Source organism: Capsicum annuum, chromosome 8 (genome assembly GCF_002878395.1).
Source record: "Capsicum annuum cultivar UCD-10X-F1 chromosome 8, UCD10Xv1.1, whole genome shotgun sequence".
Taxonomy (NCBI): domain Eukaryota; kingdom Viridiplantae; phylum Streptophyta; class Magnoliopsida; order Solanales; family Solanaceae; genus Capsicum; species Capsicum annuum.
Genome location: NC_061118.1, coordinates 102,776,044 through 102,783,329, shown reverse-complemented (window position 1 = coordinate 102,783,329; position 7,286 = coordinate 102,776,044). Strand labels below are relative to the sequence as shown.

The window sequence follows — 7,286 nt, the reverse complement described above, 5'->3', positions numbered from 1 at the left end:
TTGATGTTTTCCACTAAAGAAAGCCAGAAGAAAAGTGAAGAGTACAAACAAGATATCTATTTGTTTGCTAATAGTAACTGGCGAATTCAAACCCAGTCAAATTACATGAATGACATCAAACTATATGAGAATGCGAATATAATGGCAACATGGGGAGCAAAGAGAGCAGTAGAATAAGAAAATAAAAATAAAAAGTAGACTTGAGTATGACCATTGGACTCATGAAAAACATTTTCTTTCAAAATATTGCTTCAAACTAGTGGTGTCTAGTGATTCTTCTGGAAGTTTTCCTTTGGGATTCATCACCCTATATATGAAAGTCAGCTTTGAGAATGTAGGTACAACAGAAAATTATGCCAATCAATTGAAATATGGTTGGTACATGCATTAGGGTTTCCTTATGGTTAGTGTTTTGGTACCTGGTGCTTTAGATAAAAAAAACCACATCAACTTGAATAAGAAGGAACTATCCACAAAGGGCTTTATGATTGTAAGTTGCTTTATTGAAATATGGTTGCTACATGCTTTAGCAGTTTCCTTATGGTAAGTGCTCTAGCACCTGGTGCTTTAGACAAAAAAATCACATCAATTTGAATGAGAAGGAACTATCGACAAAGGGCTTAAATTATGATTGTAAGTTGCTTTTCAATTGCAAAATTTAAGAAATTAGATGATCCTAATTGTTAAATCTTTGCATCCCCATTTCTACCATGGAAGAATGAGAAAAAGTCCCATATTGGTAATTAATGAGAGGGGTGATCTCTTTATAAGGCTTAGATAATCCTCCTACCTTAGATCTAGTTTTTGGGACATGAGTTATGCTCTAAAGCTAACTTTATATGGTATCAGAGCAGGACTTATCTCACTCAATGTTGGGCCTCTAAATTAAAAATTACCCATGCACCAAATGTCTAGTTCTGAGCGTATGGTAGGGTCTTGAAGAATGAGAAAAAGTCCCACATTAGTGGTTAATGAGATAGATGGTCTCTTTATGAGGCTTGGACAACCCTCCTAACTTTAAGCTAGCTTTTGGGACCTAAGTTAGGACAAAACTTTATTTTACATTTACAAAGTGTAAATAAGACTATAGATGCAATCAAATTTAGCTCCACATTTATTGGACCTGCATCTTATATAACAAATATCACGAACTAAGGGGAAAGCCCTTACAGTGAAACCACTATTCCCAAATGAATGGGGATGCTAGATCCACCAAATAATGAAATAATTGTAGCTTTAGCTAAGGCTAGTATATCATCCCAAGAGATTGAGAACAAAGCCAAAAATTAAAAAAGGCACTCCAAAACCAAAATGATAGGTACAACAGTTTGTTGACTGAGACAGTTTACCTGATTGTACAAGATCTATTTGACTTTTTGCTTTATGTAGAATCTAAAGAACAATGCATGGACCGAGATGTTAGCTGGTTGAAGTCCATATAAGATGTCATTAGTCTTTGAAAATGGTAAACAACTCAAATCTAAAATGAGAATATCTGCAGACTGCTCACAAGGATGGTTAAAACAAAAGTAAAGATATGGAGAGAAGAAAAGCTTATAATAAAATTACTTACCTTCAGAGATTTCTTAAGGACTTTATTTTCGAATCTGTCTAGTTCAAAAAGTTTAGATCCATTCATACCCCTAGTGTAAAAGCAATTGAGCATAATTTTATTTTATTTTTGGATAATATTGAACAAGATACATACAAGGTTTGCAGGTTAAGTGTTAGTAACAATTCCATCTGCATTTTATGTGTTATAACCATTTCAGACCAGCTCTATAGATTCTAAATAAAAGTGATATATTACAAAGTTTGCGATTGAAAGCTGCTAATAAAAGGATCGGTATTTTTCTGTGTTAAATTTTTCTTTTCATTTCTTTTTCTACGACTGTATGCGTGCGTGTATATGTGTGTGGTGGGGTGTTCCGGAAAGGAATAAGTGTCTCAAAGAATTACCAATTTTATCATTAATTTCAAAAGTCCCTGCATTGTGGAATACAAAGCAAAGTATACCAGCAGTCTTGCCCTTTGATAATACCTTCCCAATCTTTTCCCTTAAGCGAAAACCCTCACTGCCAAAAAATGTGTGTTTCTTTTAAGGAATATAATGGAGTACTGTTGCTTAAAAGAAATAACTTGAAATAAATAATTACATTGTCAAGCATATGATGTTGAGATCTTAATTGTGCAATAGGAATTGGAGAGGAGGCTTGACATTAATGGAACCTCTCTCTTTAGAATTACTTCCTCACATGTATACTAGAATTATCAATTTGTTTCTAATTACATAATAGCTGAAAATGTGATCAAGCTTACTCAGTCTATGCTTTTCTCTTTCAGTCCAAGCAACAACAACCTATCTTTCACATATGGATGACTCTCAAAATATTTCATATTTTAAAATTCTACTGCCAAATTATATGCTTCAAGAACATTTGCAAAAGTTATTTCAATGAGAAAATCATTAATCATGAATTTTAGAAAACACTTCACCCCCCAGAATGGTTGATGCTTCTCGTGGGAGTAAGAGAAACTAAATTCATATCATGTGAGAAGAATCCTTGCTCTTCAAAATCAAATTCTCTCATACATTTCTCTTTCTCTCTCTCTCTCTCTCTCTCTATATATATATATATATATATATATATATATATATATAAAATCAAAATGAAAGGAGTGTGTCAAAATAGAACTTAAGAGAACACTCAAAATGAACTTGCACATAGGAATAATCCATAAATAAACAAATTAATACATGTGGACTGTGTTGGACAAAGCAATGCTGCTTTTGAATATACCTAGTCGTTAACCACTAGGCTTATTTGCAAATTCTGCTTGACTTTGTCTATCATATTTCTTGATAACTAATACTACAATTTGGGTTGATTCATTTTACAAGAAAGTGAAATCCAAATTGAAGTTAAAATGAAAAGCAACAAAGCTCTTAACTTCAAAAAGTCAATAGAGTACAAATTTCTAAAAAGCAATGCATTTGAACGTACTTAGCAGCAATGGCAGCAAAGCAACTGTTAACTCTATCACACAACACAAGAGACAAGGTAATCATAGACAGTAAAGCCCTCCTTCGACATGATAAAAATTTGTAAATACCACCTTCACCTGCAATTTGAAAATGAAAAGACATATCTCAAATTAACAAATATCTACAAATTGCTGAGTGCAAAATTATTGCAATCCAATGCATACTTGAACCTAGGGGTGACAAAATTAGCTCGAACTCATTTAACTCGCCCAACCCATCCATGTTTTAATGGGTTGGGTTAGATTGATTTTGAAGATGGGCTGATTCGGGATATCCCAAGTGAACCCATCATAAATCATCAATCCAAATAGGTTTATTATGATGCCCAACTTTGACCCATAAAGATGTTTAATCCTAGCACTTATAGTTTCACTTTTAGTATTTTTTATTTTTTTCATTACTTCAATTATATTCTGTTTTTATCTTGAAATAATTGTAGTAATAAATAATTTTTTTAATGAAGAAAAATATTTTTTTCTTACACCATCCCCCTACCCTATCCTATCAAAAAATTAAATATTATTTTAAAAAATTGATATTTTTAAAAAAGAAATTCAAAATTTTCCCCAACCACCTCCCCCTACCCCGACCAACCTCACCCACCCCCCAAAAAGCAAATTCTTTTTAATTTTATTTTAAAAAATAATTTTTTTCTTACATCATCGCCCTACCTCGATCACAATCTCCATACCAGCACCCCAACCCCAAAACAATTTTTAAAAAATCAAAGTTTTTTATCACAACCACCCCTACCCCGACCTCCCTCAATTGCCCCTCCCCCCTTCTCCCCTAAAAAAATTAATTAAAAAAAATTCTTACACCATTCCCTTACCTCGACCCCCTACTAGCCTCCTACCCCCACCCTCTATCCCTTCAAAAAAAAATTAAATTTTTCTTAAAATTTATTTTTTTACAAAAATAATAAACTTGTTCTTACCCCCATCCCGACCCACCCCAGCCCCTTCCTAAAAATTATTTTTTTAATTTGCATTTTAAAAAAATTCTAGAACTATTTTCTTTGCTCACCCCCTGCCCTTACCCCTCCCCCCTCCCCCTCCCACCTCCCCAATAAAAATTTTAAATTTTTAAAATTTATTTTATAAAAAAATTATATTTTTTTATTTTTCCACCTTTCATACCCTATTCATTATCATTTTTTTGTGTTAAATAACTATACAAATGCTTTTATTACATTTTATAATTTTCATATTTTATTTTACATGAAAATAATAATAATAACAACATAAATATAAATAAACAAAGAAAATTTAAAAATATCATTCCAATCTAAACTTTTACTAGAATGATAAATTAAAATATCATATTTTATTGTTACCAACATAGATTGTGGTGTAGTGGTAAAGCTGTTTCACCCTTAACTAGAGGTCTCAAGTTTGATCCCTGGTTATGGAGAAAATTCTGTTTAGAGCGCTAACCCCTTAAAGGGCCTGCAACGAGCGATCCAGATTAGTCGGGGTTCCAATGTGGGCACTGGACATCAGATGGAAAACAAATAAAAAAGGCAAATTGTTCAATGATGAGTTAACTTAGGTGAGTTGGGCTCTAACCAATATGTAGCCCAACCCATCTTAGCCCATCAATATTTTGGGAGGGATAGACAATGACCCATTTGTTGCTTTAGCTCATTTTGACCCGCTCAAATTCAACTCAAATCGCCCATTTGCCACACCTACTTGAACCGTTGGTGGTGGAGGAAGCTCAAATTGGTTTACTACCAAAGTGGGTTGTTCAAGTAAATTTGGCCGAACAGTAAAACTTGAAAGTCAAGAAAAAAGATGAATCATCGGAGCTCAGAAGCCAATGGTCCATGTCAATACCTACGGTCTTCCTCATCTTCAACCGCGTCACTTTGCTCTATCCAAGCTCTTTTTTTTCTTTTTATGGAATTTTCTGGTCACTGTAAAATAAAAATAGAAAATTAAAATAAAATCATCCCCTCTATATATAGATTGGGGGATATGACCATATTAGCTTGAGCTCAACGTGAAAAACATTTTTAAGTTGACTATTGTGACTTATAATACTTTTTACATAGTTTTCGAGTAATATATGTTACACCCTCTGTTTCAATTTATGTGGTATTGATACAATTTTGAGAGTTAACTAATTAAATATATTTTAAAATATTTTTAATTATTAATTATTGTGATTTATAATACTTTTTCTTCTATCCCAATTTATGTGGCAGTAATAAAATTTAGAGAACCCAACTAATTATTTCTTATGTCTTTTTAATTATTTTAAGTTGTTAATTCTTATGATTTATAATAATATTATATGATTCTCAAATATATAACAAATTAGAAAGAAAAGAAAACAACAAATATAAAAGAAAAAATTTAAGCAGGCAACACAAGCAAACATGTCGATTTGTTATCTGCTTATCATCTTTTTTAAGTGCGGTAATAAATCATAAATGTCAATTTAAGTGGCACAATGCTTAGATGATCATAATAATTAATTAGGGGGTGATATAGTAAAGTGACGATTGAAGTAACGAAGCATACATGTATTAAATGACTCATAATAACTAATTAGAAGTGATATAGAAAAATTACTATAAAAAATATTTGTGAAAAACATTTAAGTGTACCTCATATAAGACGTCAATTTAATTGAAAATATAAAAAGTTAATTTATCATTTTATGTCTATTTTATCTTTTTTTATTAAATATTATTAACTTTTAATTCTTAGATGACTTATAATAATTAATTAGGGGTGATATTTAGTAAAACTACGGTTGAAGCAACTGAAGCGGACATGTCTTCTAAGTCATCTAAATTAGATAAAGGGCAATAAGCAGGCACGTCTTCGACATGCCTGCTTGTGTTGCCTACTTCAGGTGCTTCAATCATAATTTTACTATATCACCCCTAATTAATTAGTATAAGTCAATGAAGTATTAAAAAATTAACAATATTTAATACAAAAGGTAACATAGAAATAAAAGGATAAATTAACTCCTGATGTTTTGTACTATCTTCTTCAGCCGCTTCAATCATAATTTTACTATATCACTCCTAATTAATTATTATAAGTCATCTAAACATTAAAAATTTAATAAAAATTAAGTCATCTATTCATTATAAGCCATCTAAGCATTAAAAAATTAATAATATTTAATAAAAAAATAAATTGAACTAAAAATGATAATAAAAACTTTTATTTATATTTCTTTTGTAATTTGATCATTGTAACAGCAAAAAACTTTGGTTTGACAATTTTTCTTTTGTCTGGTTCCATTTTCTTTTAGTTTTGATTAGACTTTTTGTTGTTTAGTTTTAGAAAATTTAAGAATTGCAAAGTAGCTTTTACGTTTAACTATGAACTTGTACGTTACATTGTTTTAAATAAGAAACCAATGAAATTTTAATTCCATCAGAAACTTTTCTCTAATTATTATATTATATTAAACTATTAGAGAAACATTATTTTATAAATAAAATTGTTGAAGTTCTTAAATTACTATTAGTAGTATTAGGTTGTTTCCTTCACTATAGTTTCTTGATGGTTAATTGTGGCTTACTAACAACTCCAAAAGTCAGTATTTTAATTCTTTATATCACTCTTGCTTATCTTTCCTATTTGTTATAATGATCTTAATGTATAATAATGAATATGATATTTATTTGGAATGTGAAATGATTTTAATTTTATTTTTTTTACAAGTCAAAGAAGACAACAAATATGAGTTGAGACTTCTACATTTGTAGTATCATTTTTGCAATCTTGTATTGCACTTTAGTTTCAATTAACCTCCTTCTTTTCTCTTTTTTCTCACATAGTATCTACTTTTCTTTGAAAATATGTTTGTTTTTTTACCTCTTCGATGATTCTGATGTGATAATTAATTATATATAGGTTGATGAACGAAAAAAAATGAAAAACTAAAGAGTGATGAAGATAAGAGTAAAGGAGAACATGAAGAAGGAATGGTGATGCGAAAAACTAAGTAAATGGATTAAAAAGTAAAATAATACACTTAATGATGAATTTAGAATTAAAATATAGTCTATGTATGTCATGTTTGGCTCTTTCTATAACAAAGTAGAATATACATATATATATATATAGAGACACACACAAACATTATACATTATGATGCATGCGATAATTTTTTTTTCAAAATTCATTTCTTCATTCATATATTCTTTTGAGGAAAGTGATAGGTTCGCTTCAGTTATATTAATAATACCAAAATCAAAACTAGAGAAACA

At 30.4% G+C, this 7,286-nt stretch overlaps 1 pseudogene; it reads right to left on the bottom strand.

The window, feature by feature from the left end:
- Positions 1-219: 219 nt before the first annotated feature.
- Positions 220-5,924, bottom strand: LOC107879050 (annotated as a pseudogene).
- Between the last annotated feature and the right edge of the window lie 1,362 nt (positions 5,925-7,286).